Source organism: Lissotriton vulgaris, chromosome 8 (assembly GCF_964263255.1).
Source record: "Lissotriton vulgaris chromosome 8, aLisVul1.2, whole genome shotgun sequence".
In the NCBI taxonomy this organism is placed as follows: Eukaryota; Metazoa; Chordata; class Amphibia; order Caudata; family Salamandridae; genus Lissotriton; species Lissotriton vulgaris.
In genome coordinates, this window is record NC_141696.1 from 472,486,932 (window position 1) to 472,507,900 (window position 20,969).

The 20,969-nt window shown below is 47.8% G+C and overlaps 1 protein-coding gene across 1 annotated transcript in view; it reads left to right on the forward strand.

The window, feature by feature from the left end:
* RAI2 (retinoic acid induced 2) overlaps positions 1-20,969 on the forward strand; it is a 204,429-nt gene that overhangs the window by 173,019 nt on the left and 10,441 nt on the right. The window lies entirely within an intron of this gene.

Sequence of the window (20,969 nt, forward strand, 5' to 3'; positions counted from 1 at the left end):
TGGCTGTGTGAGTCTGTGAGTGGGTGTGTCACCAGCTGTATGAGTGTGTAGGTACGTGGGGGCGGGGGGTGCCTGTGTGGGTCTGTGAGTGGTTGTATGAGTGGTTCTCTGGGTCTTTAAGTGGGTGTGTTAGTGGGTATAGGAGTATGTAAATGAGTGTGAGTGGTTTCTGAGTCTCTGACTGGATGTATTAGTGGCGGGTGTCAGAGTGGGTATGTGAGTGGTTTTCTGGGTCTCTGACTGGGTGTGTGAGTGCCTGTGGGTTCGTGAGTGGGTGTGTGAGTAGTTCTCTGGGTCTCTGAGTAGATGTATCAGTAACTGGGTGTGTGAGAGGGTTTGTGAGTGGCTGTATGGAAGTGAGTGGGTGTGTGAGCATCTGCTTGGGTGTGTGAATGGTTTTCTGGGTCTCTGAGTGGGTGTGTGAGTGGCTGTATGGGTGCTTGAGTGGTTGTGTTGGTGTGTAAGTGGGCGTGTGAGTGTGTAGTGGGTGTATGAATGGGTGTGGAAGTGGCTGCATGGGTCTCTGGGTGGTGTGTGAGTGGCTGTATGGTTGTGATGGTTGTGTAGGTGGGTGTGTGAGTGTGTAGTGGGTGTGTAAGTGGCTGTGTGGGTCTCCGAGTGGTGTACGAGTGTCTGTATGGGTGTGTGAGTGGGTGTGTCAGTGGTTTTGCTGTATGGGTGGGTGAGTAAATGACTGTAGATCTATTAGGAGTGTGTAAGTGGCTGTATGTGTGTGTGTACGTGACTCTGAGTGGGTGTGTGAGTGCCTGCATGGGTCTATGAGTGGGTGTGTGAGTGGTTCTCTGAGTGGATATGTGAGTGACTGTATGGGTGGTTGTGTGGATGTGTGTGTGGGTCTGTGAGCGGGTGCATGTGTTTTTTTTATTGGGGCCTGGATCTGTGGTTCTATTACGCATTTACAAAGGGCCGTGCTGAGCACCGCAGTGGATCCATAGATCCTCATGTGCGCAAATAAAACTGTTTTTCCCACAATTTCGCCCCCATGAGTCACAGACCTCTCCATCAGTCCCATGGGGGTCAGGGTACGTCTACCCTATCCCCTTCTATAAGTTTTTACGTTTTATTTTTCCTTCCTGAGAACCGAGTCCCAATACAGAAAATGGTGGCTGCAACTTTTATCTCAGGCTGCAGCCAGACTGATGAGATGAATCCACATCTCTAGATATGCTTAAATCTGCGTTATTTAATAACTACTGAACACATTACACCAAATTACAAAAAGCACTCTTTCTGGACCAAGATCTAGCTTTCGGACAATTTTGGTGTAATTCCGTTCAGCGATTCAAGCTGTAGTCTAAAATCCCTTTTGAAAATTCCATTGGGGAAAACATGTTTTGGGAACCCCCCTTGTTCCTCGCCCGCCTTGACGAATCAACCTGAAACTTTACAGAATGCAGCTGAAGTGAGTGGCAAACTAGTTTTGAAAATTTTGTGAAGATTCATCTAACGGCGCCAAAGTTATTAGCTAAATAAAAAATGTGTTTCCTATGCACCAGTAAATAATATATATGTATGTGTATATATATATCAGGTAACTCCTTCACCATTTCCTCATACCACGAGAAAGAAATATATATATATATATATATATATTCTCCAGCAACAAGTTTAAGACACGGCACACTTATCGGCAGTAATTGCAGTTTGTTTATTTTAGATCACCTTCTCTTCACCTACGCATTTCGAACACAGGGTTCTTGATCACGGTAGTTTTCGAGAGTCCCTCTTCCATTTCTCTTTAAGTAGTAAATCATCACTTTGCTCATTATGAGGCATTGGGGGAGATATAGTTACTATATTTACAAATTATCATAAAAATGGCCTCATAGTTTCTGTAATTGTCAATTCCATATTAACATTGTAATTGAGATTTCTTTTTATCTTAAACATGTACCCAAGTGAGTTCATTATTTCAGATTGCACACGATATGGTAATGTAAAATATGTATTGCTGTTACATATAAACATTGGTCGACTGAGTGTCACATTAGAACTTTCTCAAGTGCCTCATATCTCGGGCTGAGTGCCCTCATTGTATCTCACAACCTATTGAATAATTGTCAACAAAAACAAAAAGATAGTGCCCATTTCTTGGCCCTTTCTATGATTAAAAAATAATAACATTACAACATAATGGTACTATATTTACAGTTGCGAAAAGGTTCGATATCATTAAGCAACACAGCTCCACCGATGCACCCACCACACAGCTCCACCGATGCACCCACCACACAGCTTCACCAATGCACCCACCACACAGCTCCAGCGATGCAGCCACCACACAGCTCCACCGACACAGCTCCACCAATGCACCCACCACACAGCTCCACCGATGCACCCACCATACAGCTTCACCGAGGCACCCACCACACAGCTCCACCAATGCACCCACCACACAGCTACACCGAGGCACCCACCACACAGCTCCACAGATGCCCCCACCACACAGCTCCACCGATGCACCCACCACACAGCTCCACCGAGGCACCTACCACACAGCTCCACCGAGGCACCCACCACCCAGCTCCACCGATGCAACCACCACACAGCTCCACCGACACAGCTCCACCAATGCATCCACCACACAGCTCCACTGATGCAACCACCACACAGCTCCACCGACACAGCTCCACCGATGCACCCACCACACAGCTCCACTGATGCAACCACCACACAGCTCCACCGACACAGCTCCTCCGATGCACCCACCACAGAGCTCCACAGATGCCCCCACCACACAGCTCCACCGATGCACCCACCACACAGCTCCACCGAGGCACCCACCACACAGCTCCACCGAGGCACCTACCACACAGCTCCACCAATGCACCCACCACAAAGCTCCACCTATGCACCCACCACACAGCTCCACCGAGGCACCCACCACACAGCTCCACAGAGTAACCCACCACACAGCTCCACAGATGCACCCACCACACAACTCCACAGATGCACCCTCCACAGATGCACCCACCACACAGCTCCACTGATGCACCCACCACACAGCTCCACCGATGCACCCACCACACAGCTCCACCGATGCACCCACCACACAGCTCCACCGAGGCACCCACCACACAGCTCCACCAATTTACCCACCACACAGCCTCACCGATGCACCCACCACACAGCTCCAGCGACGCAGCCACCACACAGCTCCACCGATGCACCCACCACACACCTCCGCCGATGCACCCACCACACAGCTCCGCCGATGCACCCACCACACAGCTCCGCCGAGGCACCCACCACACAGCTTCACCGATGCTCCAACTAAGCTCCACCAATGCACCCACCAAACAGCTCCACCAATGCACCCACTAAGCTCCACCGATGCACACACCACTCAGCGCAACCACAGCATCACTCAGCACCACCACTGCATCACTCAGCGCAACCAAACTTTCCTAATGCGAGCCCTATTGCATTTCCAATGCTTGTTCCTATTTGCACTGTCCCTTTGGGCCAGGGTGTCCTGCAGATAATCAGTTTGCACCTCTTTGCCAACCATTATATCCGATATATATTCCCCTTTGAACGAACTGCAGAGCCGTGCAGACTCTGAGATTGAATTTATGATTGTGGACTGAAAATGTGATTCATTAACTCGTAACAATTATACACACACACACTATATACAGTTAAGCCACATTCCAGGCTTTTCTTCCACAGCGGTACAGCAAATAAAAAGCCTTTCATGGCACATCTCAGGTCACCGACCTTCTGGTAAACCGCTTAGCGCGCGCCTTTCACATTTGTAACCAAGAACTAATCATTTGAAAGATTATGTTTTTCCAGAGCTGCGGGTCTCGGTGGCGTGTTCACGGGCAGTTGTCGCTCAAACCATGCCCTTAGCCCAGGGCGGCGAATTATGCACCCACCTTTTGCAGTATTACATTTTTAAACAATTTAAGCACACGGGAGATTAGCACCAGGGTTCCTAATCTGGGTTCATGAAGCAGGTGTCCTGGTACCTTCTGCGCCATTCCCTCGCAGCCTGTGTAGCGCTTTTGTTCTTTGCTGGACATTCAAGAAGGGCTTTAAGGGGGCCGGGTCCTGCCGGTGCTCAGCACCGACAGTTCTTAAAAGCAGGTGCTGAGACGGGTCCATTTTTGCCCGCAACCTCGATGGAAAAAAATCTTACCTCAGCAGCAGTACCACTGCTCAAAGCCTTTGATGTAACGTCAAAGAGACTCGTTTTAAATCTTTCATTCTTATCATTTCAGAACTAAAGCACGTTCATTAGTATGTAAAACCATGCCACAGTTGTTGCTCATTTATTTTATGCAACTAACAACCACTGACAAAGCCAATCGTCCTGGCTTGTTGTGGGTGTAATGTTCCGCGTTGTATTATATATCTAGGTGCAATGACAGAGCAGCAAAATGCCAGTCACACTATACTAAGCACAGATGTTTAGCTTATGTGTTTTAAGCCACGCCCCTAATTACATTGGCCACGCCCCTTTGAGAGACCCCTCCAGTTTTTTTCATCCCGCTCAAAGCCCTGCATTCAAGTGAATGTTTTTCGTTCACAGCTGGGCAGGACTTTGGCATGGGCGAGCTAGGCCCAGGGCGCCAACCTTTAGAGGTGCCCTCTGACCTTCCTGCATAAAGGTTTGCATGCAGCAGTCTCCCTCAGACCGGGCTCCAGTGTTTCTTCCTAAAATGCTTTAAATCTTTTTTCTTTTCAATATGCTGCAGGGTGTGTTTAGCACCTATTAACGCCCACATTTCCCCTCCCATCTCCTCCCCGGCCCTTGCACGTGTTCACACCCCATTACCCCGCCACCACCAGCTTGGCAGCAGTGTGAAGGGTAATTAAGGTGGGTTGGCGGTGAAGGGTAATTAAGGTGGGTTGGCGGGAGCTCAGCCATGTTTGTGTTCACAGGCAGTCACTGTGGGAGGTAGCGCCTGGCCTGTGGCTTCTTGCAGCCTGGGTGCCAAATGCGTTTCCGCTTAGGGCGCTAGCTGAGCAAAGGCTGGCTCTGTTCAGTTTCACCCTTGAGCACTGACATGCATTCGATTATACCACTTCCGCTCCTTGAGGCACTGTTCCCGAACGTGCACTATGCAGGTCTATGCCTGGCAGGGCTCCCTCTTTACTGGGACATCGTTATCATGCCCTTGACCTCAGGGCCCAAGTCCTAACAAGCATTAGAAATGCAATAGGTCTCGCAGCATTAGAGTTAGTGCTTTTAGAATTGTTTATGGGTTTTTTTGTAAATCTTTAGCATGAGGTTGAGGGTGAGTGAGGGTGAGGGGTTGAGGGTGAGGCTGAGGTGGTGAGGGTGAGTGAGGGTGAGTGAGGGGTTGAGGGTGAGGGGTTGAGGGTGAGTGAGGGTGAGGGGTTGAGGGTGGGTGAGGGGTTGAGGGGTTGAGGGTGGGTGAGGGGTTGAGGGTGAGTGAGGTGAGGGGTTGAGGGTGAGTGAGGGTGAGTGAGGGTGAGTGAGGGTGAGGGTGAGTGAGGGTGGGTGAGTGTGAGTGTGAGTGAGGGTGAGTGGGGGTGAGTGTGGGTGAGTGTGGGTGAGGGTGAGGGGTTGAGGGTGAGTGAGGGGTTGAGGGTGAGTGAGGGTGAGTGAGGGTGAGGGGTTGAGGGTGAGTGAGGGTGAGTGAGGGTGAGTTAGGGTGAGGGGTTGAGGGTGGGTGAGGGTGAGTGAGGGTGAGGGGTTGAGGGTGGGTGAGGGTGAGTGAGGATGAGTGAGAGTGAGGGTGAGTGAGGGTGAGTGAGGGTGAGGGTGAGTGAGGGTGAGTGGTTGAGGGTGAGTGAGGGTGAGTGAGGGTGAGGGTGAGGGTGAGTGAGGGTGAGGGTGAGTGCGGGTGAGTGAGGGTGAGGGTGAGTGAGGGTGAGTGTGAGGTGTTGAGGGTGAGTGAGGGTGAGTGAGGGTGAGGGGTTGAGGGTGAGTGAGGGTGAGTGGTTGAGGGTGAGTGAGGGTGAGGCCGAGGTGTTGAGGGTGAGGGTGAGTGAGGGTGAGTGAGGCGTTGAGGGTGAGTGAGGGTGAGGGGTTGAGGGTGAGTGAAGGTGAGGGTGAGGGGTTGAGGGTGAGTGAGGGTGAGGGGTTGAGGGTGAGTGAGGATGAGTGAGAGTGAGGGTGAGTGAGGGGTTGAGGGTGAGGGGTTGAGGGTGAGTGAGGGTGAGGGTGAGGGGTTGAGGGTGAGTGAGGGTGAGGGTAGGTGAGGGGTTGAGGGTGAGTGAGGGTGAGGGGTTGAGGGTGAGTGAGGGTGAAGGTGAGTGAGGGTGAGGGTGGGTGAGGGTGAGTGAGGGTGAGTGAGGGTGAGTGAGGGTGAGTGTGGGTGAGTGTGGGTGAGTGAGGGTGAGGGATTGAGGGTGAGGGGTTGAGGGTGGGTGAGGGGTTGAGGGTGAGGGTGAGTGAGGGTGAGGGGTTGAGGGTGAGGGGGTAGGTATTTTGGGATGCGAGGTGACACCGCCACGAGACCTTGTCATAAATGCATAAAAACATATCCCTATAAAAAGAAAACAAAACACGAGATAAACAACATCCCTTAAGGAAAGTTACGTGCTGTGAGCCGCGGGGAGGGCTGTCGGAAACACCTACGGAACTGACATTTTAGAAACGCGTGGGCTGCAGGAAGGTCCCCCGGCACCTTGCAGAACAGAGCCTGCTTGTGATTGTGAACAGTGTGTGGTCGAATCTGCCCTCCAGCGGAAGGAACGCATCACATTGTAAATGCACGCAGCCCCCCTGCAGGTGCTGCGTGGGGTGGGGCTTGAACTACAGGCCGGGGAGCTTTGTGTACTGTGCTTGTGTGACTACTTTCAGTAAAAAAAAAGGTTATTCTACTGTTTGTCCTTTAGACGATCCGGGGAGGGTAGAGGGGAGCTATTTATTAACCAAGGCGTGGGCGGGGGGTCTGGCCCTGAACCCCAGGGCCGTCCCAGTGCAGTTTGCGCATCACCTCGAATGCTGTTCATGCAGCTTCAGACCCGGAACTGGCCTGCCCCGTCTGGTCTGAGATATTGGCTCAGTCCGCTTTCTCTTTACAAGTGGTAACAAGAAAGGGTGGAGGGGGCAGGGGAGGAGGGGTCCGGGGAGGAGGGAAGGGCCAGAGGGACTTGATGGGAGTGGTGGGGGGGAGGGGGAGGGTATAGAGAGGGAGAGGAGGAGAGACAGGACAGGGGCAAGCAGCAGAGACACGGCGGGTAAAATAAACAAAGCAGCTTCAGACCCGGAACTGGCCTGCCCCGTCTGGTCTGAGATATTGGCTCAGTCCGCTTTCTCTTTGCAAGTGGTAACAAGAAAGGGTGGAGGGGGCAGGGGAGGAGGGGTCCGGGGAGGAGGGAAGGGCCAGAGGGACTTGATGGGAGTGGTGGGGGGGAGGGGGAGGGTATAGAGAGGGAGAGGAGGAGAGACAGGACAGGGGCAAGCAGCAGAGACACGGCGGGTAAAATCAACAAACAAGCCTTTCACCGTAACACGGCGGGCAGGGGAGGGGGCGGAGAGGGGAGAGGTGCGACACGGCAGGCAGGCAGGGGAGGAGAGTAGGAGGAGGAGGGGGGAGGAGAGTAGGGGAGGCACGGCCTAGCGGCAGGCAGGCAGGGGAGGAGAGGAGGAGGGGGGAGGAGAGTAGGGGAGGCACGGCCTAGCGGCCGTGCAATCAAGTAGTGAGGGGGCGGAGCTGGGGGAGGCTGTGAGAGAGAGTAGGCAAGGCAGGCGGCTGGGGGCATGTGCACGCGCATTTAAGCTCAATGCGCATGCGCATTGAGCTTAAATTTCTCGTGCACTGCAAGGAATCGCCACGATTCCTTGCAGTGTGGATAAAGAGTGGATAAGTGCCAATACTCTCGCCTTGCTCGATGCGCATGCGCATCGACAGGCGAGACCTAAAAAACGAAGTGGGGGGCCTAACCTAGTTAATCAGAATGCAAGTGGTATCACGGCGTGTGACATCCCGGCGCGTGACATCACGGCGTGTGACATCACAGGAAGTGGCATCATAAGAAGTGACATCAGATCTTAAGCCCTCACATATATGTTTAATAACATGTCTATTATGAGTACATTGGAGCACATTTCTAGTATATAGGGAAAACCCTCCTGATATAGGCAGAAGATTCACACTTTTGTAAGCTAAACATAAAACAATGTTGTCTTTTGTCAGCGTAAACTTCCTCTACCCATAGTGCTTTAAAAGAACAGATAGTGGTACTTAAATTATTTCAACACCTCCTCAGGGGTAGTAAGCGCTATATAAATTACATTTATTTTGTGTAAATCCTGGGAACCAACACATCTGACATCCATACAGCGCATGCATATCGACCTAAACAGAGTATGAACAAAGTGAAAAGCTACCTCTATTAAGTATGTGTGAAGCACTAACAAGGTGCTGCGTGGACAAATTCAGCATATTTTTCAGTGGGGCTCAACTACTTGGCAAGGTGTACAGCGTCCACCCTGTGAAAATAGTGGGTGGACACCATCCACCCGCATGTACCCCCGAGTCCGACTCGTGCCCTGCTTGACCTGCAGGACTACATTGGCATGGGGCCTATCCCCTCGGCAGTACTTTCATGTGCATGGTAAAGGTCCACCTTTGGCAAGGGACCTATCTCTTCCATTGCCCTGGATCTTCGTGGTTGTGCCCTCATGTGCACTATGCAGGTGTAGGTCTAGGCCTCCCACTTTTGCTCCCCTGCGTCACCGATGCTGTGCCCACATGTGCATGGTGCAGGACCACGCCTAGTAGCTAGTGCGCCTCTTCTGCTCAACTGGATATTTGTTGCTGTGCTGTCGTGCTATGCAGGTCTGCCCCTGGCAGATGGCCTGTCTCTTTTGCTCCACTGTGTTGTCATCTCTGTGCCCTTGTGCACTTCTTGCTTGTCTGCACTTGGTAGGTATTCTGCTTATTTGCTCTGCTGTGCCATCGTCGCCATGTTCTCACTCGGATCGTGCAGCTCTACATATGGCAGAGTCTGCCTCTTCTATTGACCATTGTCACTGTACCCTTGTGGGAATCGTGGAGGTCTACATTTGGCATGGGGCCTTCAACTTTTGCCCCGCAGAGTCATTGGCAAGACGCCTTCTCATGCATGGTGCATGTCTACATTTGGCACGGGCCTGCATCTTCTGCTCTGCTGAGTCGTGGGCAAGATGCCTTCACATGAATGGTGCAGGTCTACAGTTGGAATGGAGCCGTCATCTTCTGCTCTGCTGAGTCATTGGAAATCCGCCTTCTCATGCATTGTGCAGGTCTACACTTAACATCGGGCTTGTATCTTCTGCTCAGCTAAATCATTGGCTAGATGCTTTCTTGTGCATCATGCAGGCATACACTTGGAATGGGGCCTGCATCTTCTGCTCTTCTGAGTTATTGAAAAGCCACCTTCTCATACATCGTGCAGGTCTACACGTGGTATGGGGCCGGCATCTTCTGCTCCTCAGTCATTGGCTAGCCTACATTTCATGCAACGTGCAGGTCTACATTTGGCATAGAGCCTGCATCTTCTACTCCGTTGAGTCATTGGAAAGCCACCTTCTCATGCATTGTGCAGGCCTACACTTGGCATGTAGCCTGCATCTTCTGCTCTTCTGAGTCATTGGAAAGCCACCTTCTCATGCATTGTGCAGGTCTACTCTTGGCATGTAGCCTGCATCTTCTGCTCTTCTGAGTCATTGGAAAGCCACCTTCTCATGCATTGTGCAGGCCTACACTTGGCATGGAGCCTGCATCTTCTACTCTGTTGAGTCATTGGAAAGCCACCTTCTCATGCATTGTGCAGGTCTACTCTTGGCATGTAGCCTGCATCTTATGCTCCTCTGAGTCATTGGCTAGCCTACATTTCATGCAACGTGCAGGTCTACATTTGGCATAGAGCCTGCATCTTCTACTCGGTTGAGTCATTGGAAAGCCACCTTCTCATGCATTGTGCAGGTCTACTCTTGGCATGTAGCCTGCATCTTCTGCTCTTCTGAGTCATTGGAAAGCCACCTTCTCATGCATTGTGCAGGTCTACTCTTGGCATGTAGCCTGCATCTTCTGCTCTTCTGAGTCATTGGAAAGCCACCTTCTCATGCATTGTGCAGGCCTACACTTGGCATGGAGCCTGCATCTTCTACTCTGTTGAGTCATTGGAAAGCCACCTTCTCATGCATTGTGCAGGTCTACACTTGGCATGGAGCCTGCATCTTCTGCTCCACTGAGTCATTGGAAAGCCACCTTCTCATGCATTGTGCAGGCCTACACTTGGCATGGAGCCTGCATCTTCTGCTCCACTGAGTCATTGGAAAGCCACCTTCTCATGCATTGTGCAGGTCTACTCTTGGCATGTAGCCTGCATCTTATGCTCCTCTGAGTCATTGGCTAGCCTACTTTTCATGCAACGTGCAGGTCTACATTTGGCATAGAGCCTCCATCTTCTACTCTGCAGAGTCACTGGAAAGCCACCTTCTCATGCATTGTGCAGGTCTACATTTGGCATGGAGCCGGCATCTTCTACTCCGCGGAGTCACTGGAAAGCCACCTTCTCATGCATTGTGCAGGTCTACTCTTGGCAGGTAGCCTGCATCTTCTGCTTGACGGAGTCATTGGCTAGCCTACTTTTCATGCAACGTGCAGGTCTACATTTGGCATAGAGCCTGCATCTTCTACTCCGCAGAGTCACTGGAAAGCCACCTTCTCATGCATTGTGCAGGTCTACATTTGGCATGGAGCCGGCATCTTCTACTCCGCGGAGTCACTGGAAAGCCACCTTCTCATGCATTGTGCAGGCCTACACTTGGCATGGAGCCTGCATCTTCTACTCGGTTGAGTCATTGGAAAGCCACCTTCTCATGCATTGTGCAGGCCTACACTTGGCATGGAGCCTGCATCTTCTACTCGGTTGAGTCATTGGAAAGCCACCTTCTCATGCATTGTGCAGGTCTACACTTGGCATGTAGCCTGCATCTTCTGCTCCTCTGAGTCATTGGCTAGCCTACATTTCATGCAACGTGCAGGTCTACATTTGGCATAGAGCCTGCATCTTCTACTCGGTTGAGTCATTGGAAAGCCACCTTCTCATACATCGTGCAGGTCTACACTTGCTACGGGGCCGGCATCTTCTGCTCCACTGAGTCATTGGAAAGCCACCTTCTCATGCATTGTGCAGGTCTACACTTGGCATGGAGCCTGCATCTTCTGCTCCACTGAGTCATTGCGACACACCCTTAAGTCAATTGTGCCGGTCTATACTTGGCAGGCAGCTGGCCTCTTCTGCTTCACAGTTTCATCATTCCTGAGCCATCGTGCAGCTCTACACTTTCTACCTAAGGTATGGGTTGGGGAATTAGAGGGCACGTCTTTCTATGCTTTAAGTGACTGAGACACATTGCAGTACAAGGACGCTTCCCATAATACTATTTAACTTCTATTTGGTTGTCCCACAATACACACCTACAGTATAGAGGTGGATACTGTGTGGCTGATTCAATCATCTCGGCATTGATTTTATTCGCACTATTTAACATGTTACACGCACAGTAAAACTTTGCATGCAGAACAGTTAGTCCACGCTTTGAATGTATTACCGGCTTTAGTTTACAACAAGTGACCTGGTTCCTTCTTGCTACTGGACAATATACCAGACTCAATTATTTTGCAGTCAGTAGACCTGGGAGACACTTGTTGCAGGACAATAGATCTGCAGGATAGTATGCCAGGCTGATACGTGTTAGAGGACAGTAGACCTACTAGTGGCTGGCACTGATCGGGGTGGCGGGCGTGGGGATATAAAAAAAAAGACACTTACCTCTTCTCTGCCTCGTCTCTCCTCCGCTTATCCTCCCAACGAGCCCAGGAACAGGAAGCACACAGGCTCCCCTAAGGAAATCATGATGCTTCTGTCACCAGCATGAGAGCAGCGTCATGATTGGTCTGAGCGCCGCTGTTTGGCACTCAGACAGGGATTGGGAGCCTGTGCATGTTCTCCACCCAGGCTGTGCAATATAAACGGGTGGAGAACATGCTAAGTGCACATGACTGTTCGGCAGGCCCAAGACGGCCAGCCAAACCGGCATGCGCACTTAGAAAGTGCCCTAACCAGCTGCCCAGCCCCACCCGGCCTTGCAAAACTGCCTCAGCACAGAAAATAACATTGTGTTATCATCATTTTATTTTTCCTTTTTGGACAACACTCCTCTGCCTTAGTGGAGAAGCTGCCGGTGCTGGCTCCATGTTACAGGACAATATATCTGGATAATGCTTGTTACAGGACAATAGATATGAGCAACACTTGTTATAGGATAATAGATCTGAATAATGCTTGTTATAGGAAAAATGATCTGGATAATACTTGTCACAGGATAGTGCATTAGGTCGATACTTGTTACAAGATAACAGATCTGTATAGTATTTGTTAAAGGATATCAGATCTAGATACTGTTTGTTACAGGACAATAGTTCTGGCTGATATCTGTTATAGAATGCGGATACATTTACAGGATAATAGAAATGGTCAATACGTGCTACAGGACATACAGCCATGCAAAATTAGCAGTTGAACCACTGAGGATGTAAATTAGATTCTAGGCACCTACCTCTTTTTATGTGTCTTGCAAAATAAAGCACACATTGAAAGTGGAAATAAGGTGGAGAAATAAAGATATTTCTTCTCGGTACGCATCTGTCGGGTAGGCGCACCATTTTGCCGAAAACCCAGGTTTACAAGTCTTTATACATCTGGGTTTGCATTAAAATAGTAAATGCCAAACAGGATTTACGCCGGAGCTGCGCCGCAAAAGTGAAGCAACCCAGATGCAAAAGCATAGTAAATTAGCGCCAAGATCTTTAACCCCTTCGTCGCGGGGGTAATAACCCCACGCGGGGGGGCAGTGCCACGGTACTCGTGACAAGCCTAGCTCGTCATGAGGCACAGTGGAGCTGTGCTCATGAGGAGCTGGACTCGTCATGACTCCGCCCGCTTCTTCAGAACGCCCACACAGGTGGGAAATTCGTCGCCCGTGGGAGTGGCTCGGCCGTTATCACGAGCCCAGCTCGTCATGAGCACAGCTCCACTGTGCCTCATGAAGAGCTGGGTTCGTCATAAGCATGGATGTGGTTAATTGAAGGCAACATTGTGCCACTTTCTTTCTTGTATCTCTTCTACTCGTTCTGTCTTTAGAAAATGGATGGTAGAGAGCTGGTGACAGGAGAAAGAGAAGTGTGGCAGAGAACGGCACTTTTTTCATGTTCATCTATCACATTTTATATTCCTTTATCAGTTTTCCTCCTGTTGTATGTCTTGACCCTCAATATTATGAATATGTCTCATGCTGCCCTCTCTTTTGAATGCAATCTTTACTTTTTCTTCCCTTTTTTCAATGTCACTCTCTTCAAGTCCCCATTCTCTTTTTATCCCTTTGCCAGTGTCTGGACTTTCCTCACATTGCTTCTCTTCTCTTAGGAATTGCTCACTGTTTGATGTTCATTCCCAAGCTCTGATAGTGCTTAATTTGAGCAAGTGGGTGCAGATGTAGGCTAGCCCACAGTCACTCATTTTTGGGGAATGGCACTTATTTGTCCTCACCAGACTTCCATCCAGAGCAAGAGAGCAAACACAGAAGGCTGAAAAGAAAGATTTGGACAAAGATGGAACAACAGTGACAGGGAGAAAGCAGGGATCAAAAAGAACCTGTTGGGGTGAGATAAAATGGCAGGGAATTTGTGGAGGTAGATGAGGTGGAACCAAGGCTACGCAGTCTTGGTATTCTGGAAACCTGACATTCTTTGGCACCGGCTGCATGCTTCTGAGAAAAACTTTAGTCCGCCACTTATCGTTTTACAAATTAGGCCCTGCTCTGTGACTTCTGTTCTCTGTGCCTACCTAACCCCTACTACTGTCTGCACTCTGTTGCTGTGTCTCCTTGCCCAGTGCCTACATCGCTGAGTAGGTTCAGCCTCACCTGGCAAAAACAGAAATCTGTGTTTCATTCGGAAATTATACTGGAAAATGCATAGTTTTGCCCATTAAAAAAAAGGTTTTATTAATCTCTCTAGGTGGGTGTGGAGGTGTGGGGGTAATGTGCTCGCTTCACTTGCTCGTACCCTGTGATTCTTAGTATGAATTTGAGCCTCACCACTTTCAAAGTTCACCAGCCGCCACAGCGTAATAGGAATATAAACTTGGAATATAAACTGTGTATACTGTCATCTCTGAGGTTTCTTCCAGGTACTTGAACAAGAAAAACATTTCAGTTTTGATTTAATGTGGCGCCACCATGTGCAAGAAGGCACAACAAGAAAATAAATGATGTATTTTCTGCCAGCTCAGTTTAACACGTTGCTCAATTTGACTCAACTTAAACATGTTAAGGTAGATTTACTAAGTTTCCATGCAGTGCAGCACAGCAACTAAAGTTGTTGTGCAGTGGTGTGTGAAACAGAGACAGCAGAACAGTGCCACATCCACTAAGACAAAGTGTTGTTGCTCTCTTGCCTGGCACTGCAGCACTTAAGGCTACCTTCCGCCAAAACTTACCTTTGCAAGGGTTTGTGTTTCATATAAAGTATAGGTTTTGCACTGGAAAAGTATAATTCCAATTCAAAATACTATACTTTGAAAAAGTAAAAACTACTCCCACTTTGCATGCATATATGCTTGTATGGTACAACACACATGCAAAGCTGGAAGAGTTTGAATAAAAGAAAATGTTTCTCAAATGTTACGCCCCCTTGAAGATTGTAGATTGTTTTACCAAATCCCTATTTTTTTCTTTTGCATCAAAAAGCATGAGTGATAGCATGGGAAAGTGCATGTACCACCCATAGTATGCTCCCTTGATGCAAAATAGTGCTAACTTGTGTTACTTTAGGGCTACTTTCCAGAGCAAAGCAAATTTTGCGCTGGAAGGTAAATACAAAAACAACTCTTTGCACCAGTTGCAATCCCAGCTCAAAGTGTTAGTAATCTGAACTGTTATATTATGTTTTGTGAAGGAGTGCAACGTCTCTAATCCAATGGTCTTACATATAGTGTCCAGGGCTGCAAAGAAAGTGTTCTCTTCCTCCCTAAGGAAAAAGGGCACAGATTTTAGAATTTTGTAGCAGGAAACTGATAATACGGTGCACTAATGTCTAAACTATTACTTAAAAAATCCCATACATTGCTAATAAACGTAGACCTGCATTACGTAAAACGTGGCAATAAACCAAGTTGCAAAAGTCTACCACCGGTGTGCCTGACCACCCTAATATATAAGGGTGGGCAAGAGGTGAGAACATCAATATTCAGAGCTTCTGCTCAGCAACAGAGCACATGGATGTGGTGTCCTTCCACACTGCGGCCAACCTTATTTGCATAAGGGTGTGTCACGTTCAGATGAGGCTGCCCCAAGGCTTCACTGGGTGTGTAATCCTCCGCCTGTTTACATAGCAGGTGTGCTAGGGCTGGCACTACACAAGATTAGATCATCTTTTCGCGGGTCGTCTTTTGAGAGGTTTCAGCAAGAGGCACCAGAGGGTCTCCTTCATGCTTGGTTTGATGAAGGGGGTCAAGGGTTATGCTACTGACTCCTGAAGAGGGGCCAGTGGAGGTCTTTTCTGCCATGTGATGTGAGTCTCAGTGGCACTCCTGTGGAGTAGAGGTGGAACCATCGACAGAGAAAGAGGACTAGCAACACATAATCCCTGTTCTGATTCATAAATCCAATATGGAAGTTGTGAATTTACTCAATTATGTCTTGCCTTGATGGCATTTCCTAGTGCCTTAGTCCACCTTCCATGTGTTCAGCACTATAGGTATGCAATCTGCCCTCCTCAGGAAAAAATTACGCAACTGAATAGTCAACAGATCTCCATAGTATTTCTTTGTAATACACAAGTTGAAGACCAGTGCCACTCTGCCCAGTGTTGGCCAGCACAATAAGTGCCACTGCCCACTTTCCTTATTAATTTCAAACCCATGTACCCCCCCCCCCCAAGTCCCAAGTGTTATTATCTCCTCACTGTTCTCCAATAACATACTTGTCTAATTTTAAGTTTAATGTTATTTCTCAAATTATATGATCTCCTATTTCTTGGATGTTTTTAGGGGCACAACTATTACAAACAGGTAGAGGAGTAATAGCTAAGCCATACATATCACGGCCTCTCCTCCCAGCCCCTAATGTAAAAAAAACACTCAGTCTCCTGCCTCTCGAATCCACCCCATCTGTGCCTCCCCTCCTACAACTGTGCTCTCTGTTCTCAATTGGAGTAGAAAGCCAGTGCTACACTAACAGGCCCCCAACAGCCCTAAGAGCAGCTTGGAATTCCCTTATGATGTAGCAACAATAGGAAACACACTTTGTTTTTGTTTGTTTTCAAATGTTGCTATGTCATAGCCATGAATATCCCGATTTAGAATCTGGTACTCATGGTAACAGTGCTTGGTGAGACATATGCATAACTAAACAATTCAGCCCGGAAGAAACCTGGCTTGTCTCTTCCAGTGTTCTTAGCACTTGCACTAAAAGAAACATTGGGAATTCTTTGGTTAGGTAACAGAACACAGCAGAAGAAGATGGTGTGGTTAGGTAAAAGATGTGGGTGTGGTTCTGTTACAAGAGGTGTGGTAAGGTAAAAGAATTAGAACATGTTAGATATTGGGTTTCTGGTGTCAGAGTTCGCAACCTGTACAAGCAAGAACCACAATACTAGTCAGGGTAATCTAGATACACACTAAAAGATAACCTGTACTCACCTCTGGTAGCTTAGCACAGAGTGGTCAGGCTTATCTAATGAGGTATGGTGGGATGTATTTGTGCAACAAACCCACAAAGTAACACAATGAAAACACCACAAAAAGACTATACACAGTTTTAGAAAAATAATTATATTCTGAAAAAAACAAGACCAAAATGACAAAAAACCAATAAGTACAAGTCGAGATATCAGTTTCAAAATAAGTGTCAAAATAGCGCTTAGAAGCACTGGCGCTTTAGGGGTTACTTGAGGTTGCACTGGACCGGGACAACGTCATCAGTTCAGGCCAACCACAGTGGAGCGTAGGCCGGGGACAAGTGTCACGCAGGCCTGGGGAATAGAGTACCTTGATCGTGGTCGCAACAGCAAGATGCGAGGTGAAGACGAGCGATGCGTCGATGTCAGGCCTGCAGTTGAGGTGATGCATCCATTTTCTTCACACAGTGGCAGCGATGTGTCGGGGTCGGTTGAGTGAAGCGCCGGTACTGAGTGGGATGGTTCTGAAGATGAAGCACTGGGTTAACCCACGCAGGAGGGACAATGCGTGGTGGTGATGCCTTGTTTCTGAAGCGGTGGTTCTGGATGCTATGCGCCAGGCTCTGCTCCCACAACACGGTTGATGCACTGGTTCTGCTACACGTAGGCTTGAGATGCGTCTGTTTCCGTGATGCAAGTATCTGGGTCCACTTCCAGTGAACCAGGCACAGGAGCAAGGGTAGAGACTTTGATATCCCTGAGTCTTAAGCAACAGGAGGAAAGTCAGCAAGCCCTTGGAGATTATTTCAGTAAAAGGCAGAGTCCAGCTCTCCTCAACAGAGTCAGAGAGCAGTAGGCAGCACAAGAGAAAAACAGGCCTTCCAGGTCAGCAGTCCAGCAGAGTGTCAGTCCGTGATGCAGCACAACAGTTCTCCTGACAGAGTCCAGTTGTAGGTCCAAAAGTGTCTGATCTGGTGGGGTCAGAGACCCAGTACTTATACCCAAATGTGCCTTTGAAGTGGGGGGTGACTTAAAAGAAGGGTGTTTGAAGTGCACACAGGTCCTTTTGTCCCAGCCCTAGCTCCAGACTATCAGCAGGGGGTAATAAGCCCTTTGTGTGAGAAACAGGACACTGCCTATTCAGGTGTAAGTGTCATCTCCCCCGTCCCTTCCTTCTCAGGAAGAGCCAAAGTATAGCTGTCACCCACCCCAGATATGTATTGGAGACAGCCCGCAGGCACACAGAGCAGTAAGAGCAGAGAAATGACCACTTTCTAAAAGTGACCAGAAAAAAGTAATGGGGGACGCACGACTTATTTAATAAAGTCTGCTCATATTTAAAAGAAAATGTTTGTTGAAAGGTAGGGTGCTCCATCCAGGTGGCGTGTTCGTCCAAAAACACGTCTGTGAAGTAAATTCAATTAAGTGTCACCATAGATCCTTGGTGACATCCCTGTGCTGTGGGCACACCTTAGGTTCTTGAGCAAGCAAGATTCCACAAGAGAATGATTTCAAAGGTTTATTTTGATGTCATCATTATTCTTCATGATAACTTTCTGTATAGAATTCTTTTTTTATTCATGTAATAGTTTCATCACTTTTCATATTTCAAACTGCTCCAATGCATTTCGGGCAGTAAGCCCTTCGTCTGGGAGCTGTGTCGTCCGACGTTTGGAGAATTGAATAGTTAGCTGGCTCCGTGGCTGGTGGGAGTTAGTCCGGCATTGGTGATCCAATGATTACATGAATAATGAAAAGAATTCTATACAGAAAGTTATCATGAAGAATAATGATGACATCAAAATAAACCTTTGAAATCATTCTCTTGCGGAATCTTGCTTGCTCAAGAACCTAAGGTGTGCCCACAGCACAGGGATGTCACCAAGGATCTATGGTGACACTTAATTGAATTCACTTTCTAAAAGTGGCATTTGTAAAACACTAATCCAACTTTTATCAGTAAAGAGGATTCATCATTACAATTCCAAAGAGATAAAATGCGATTTAGCTACTCCTTTCTAAGCAGGAATTACACTTTAAAAGTGGATTTAGGAACTCCCAATGTTAACCTATGAGAGGAGTAGGCCTTGCAGTAGTGAAAAACTAATTTTGTGTTTATTACTACCAGAAAATGCAAAACTTAAAAGTACATGTCATACCTTTTACTTCTACAGCACCCTGCCCTGTGGGCTACCTCGGGTTTACCTCAGGGATGACTTATGTGTAGTAAAAGGGAAGTTGAGATGAAGGGTATATTTGTATTTACAAGCTGACTTCACGATGCAACCTTTTTCTGGTCTCTAACATAACTGAAATCCCCGCATGAAACAAACATTCTTAACTCTGACCTGGCACAATTACAACAAATTGAAGTTTCTTTTCATGCATGCTTGTATTTATACACACAATTTTACATTCTATCACAAATAGTGTCATTGGCCCCTTTTCTCTGTGTGAAAAGTTAACTATATATAGTGCACTGATGCTTACGCGTAAACGATCAGAAGGATCAATATATTTCTGTTAACGCTGGGTACTGGAAGCAGCCAGCTTGGTCATCTTCCATAAGTGATGTGTTTGGGATCCCTCATTGAGGTCCGCTCAGATGCTCCCTTAACCTCTAGTGAAATTTGGAAAAAATCCAAAGCATTCAAGTGAAACTTCTGAAAACCTCATCAGTATTTTCAATTTTCTTTCTGCTCCAGACAGATTCTAGAGCTTCGGAAAGAAATTCTTGGGCATGCCTGCATTGATTTCTACTGCAGAATTGACTTGTCCTCACCACCGGAACTATATTTGTAATATACGTTGTAATGAATTATACTTTAATTAACTAATATCATATAAAGAATCGACCATGAAGAATCCTCAGGGCAGAAAAATTTAACCATCCATGCTGAACCCTGAACTTAAAACGTAGCCCTAATCCTTATCCTTGCCCTGACCCTAAGCATAACCTTAAATCTAACCCTTGACTTGTCTCTTAAGAGAACCTTAGTAATTCTAACCTCTATATTTTTATGCGGTAGTCCTTGTTAACTCAAAGAAATAAAGTTCAGATTTCAGTGCTACTTTTATTTTCACTATAGTGACTCTAAAAATGACATTTGTTATGACTTCTTTTTTCATAATGATTTCTCACAATGTTATCTCTCCAATGATATGATCTCTTATTTTCGCACCTTACTGGCTCCATCCACATTGTGCTTCTATTGCACAAAGCTTGATGGGAACCAGAAGGTAGGTGTGAAGTAAGGAGAAGTGCATATCTTTAGTCGTAATATATCTTCATTTGAATGATGGACCTCACAATATTGCTCAATGACAACAGCCATTTCAACATGTTTTGTGTGTCTCTCTTGACATAATGAACATTTTTCTGAAATATTATTTCTTCATCCGACATATTGTTCGTTGTCGAATCCATGCACCAAGTACAGCACATCACTGATCTGTTAAGTCTGCTGACAGCAACACCGAGGTCGGGAACTATTTTTTTCTATTTTTTCCTGGCTTGGTTGAATCAGTGTGCTGTCTTTGCCCACATTCTTTTTATTTCCTGCCACCTATACCTTTACTTAATACACCTCTAATAGTAATAAAACGGAACTCAGTTTGTGGACCAAGGCTGCTTGTCCACAAAATATGCGTACTTCCATCAGACGCTATTCCAGATGAAACTATGTCATTTTTAGGTCTCGGCCTGCATAGGCTCCGCTTGCGCAGTCTCGCTGGCGAGAAAATTTTGTTTTTCAGTATGGGGGCTTGAACCCACCCCTCTTCTCCATTGGCTGGCTTCCTAAACGGAGGCCAGCCATTGGAGGAGAGGGGTGTCACTCCTTTTAAGACCGGATTCGGGGGGGGGGGGTTTAGCTTCTTTCTGTTTTCTTTCTCTCCTCTTCCCATTGGCTTGAATTTTACATTCCAGCCGATGAGACGGAAGACACGCCCCCGAATCCAAAAATGACGCTGCATTTCTCCAAGGCATTTCTGTCTCGCCTTGGAGAAACGTGGTCGTGTGGAGCGCTCCTCTCTCGTCGCAGTTTCCTCAGCTGATACGAACAGCTGCCGCTTCCTCTGCTCTCCTCCAGCTGGTGCCGCCTGCCGAGAAAAATTAACTGCGCCACGCGCTTCCGACTCACAAGCACCTTCTCTATTTTGAAATTGTGTACTTGGCGGAAGGTCTAGGTACGTTTTTCTCCGTTGCTGCACGCGCTGTAGCCTTGCCTACCACAAGACCGATATTCTGACATAGAACAAGACATGTTTCCTGAGGGTAGATTCAGCTTTTAC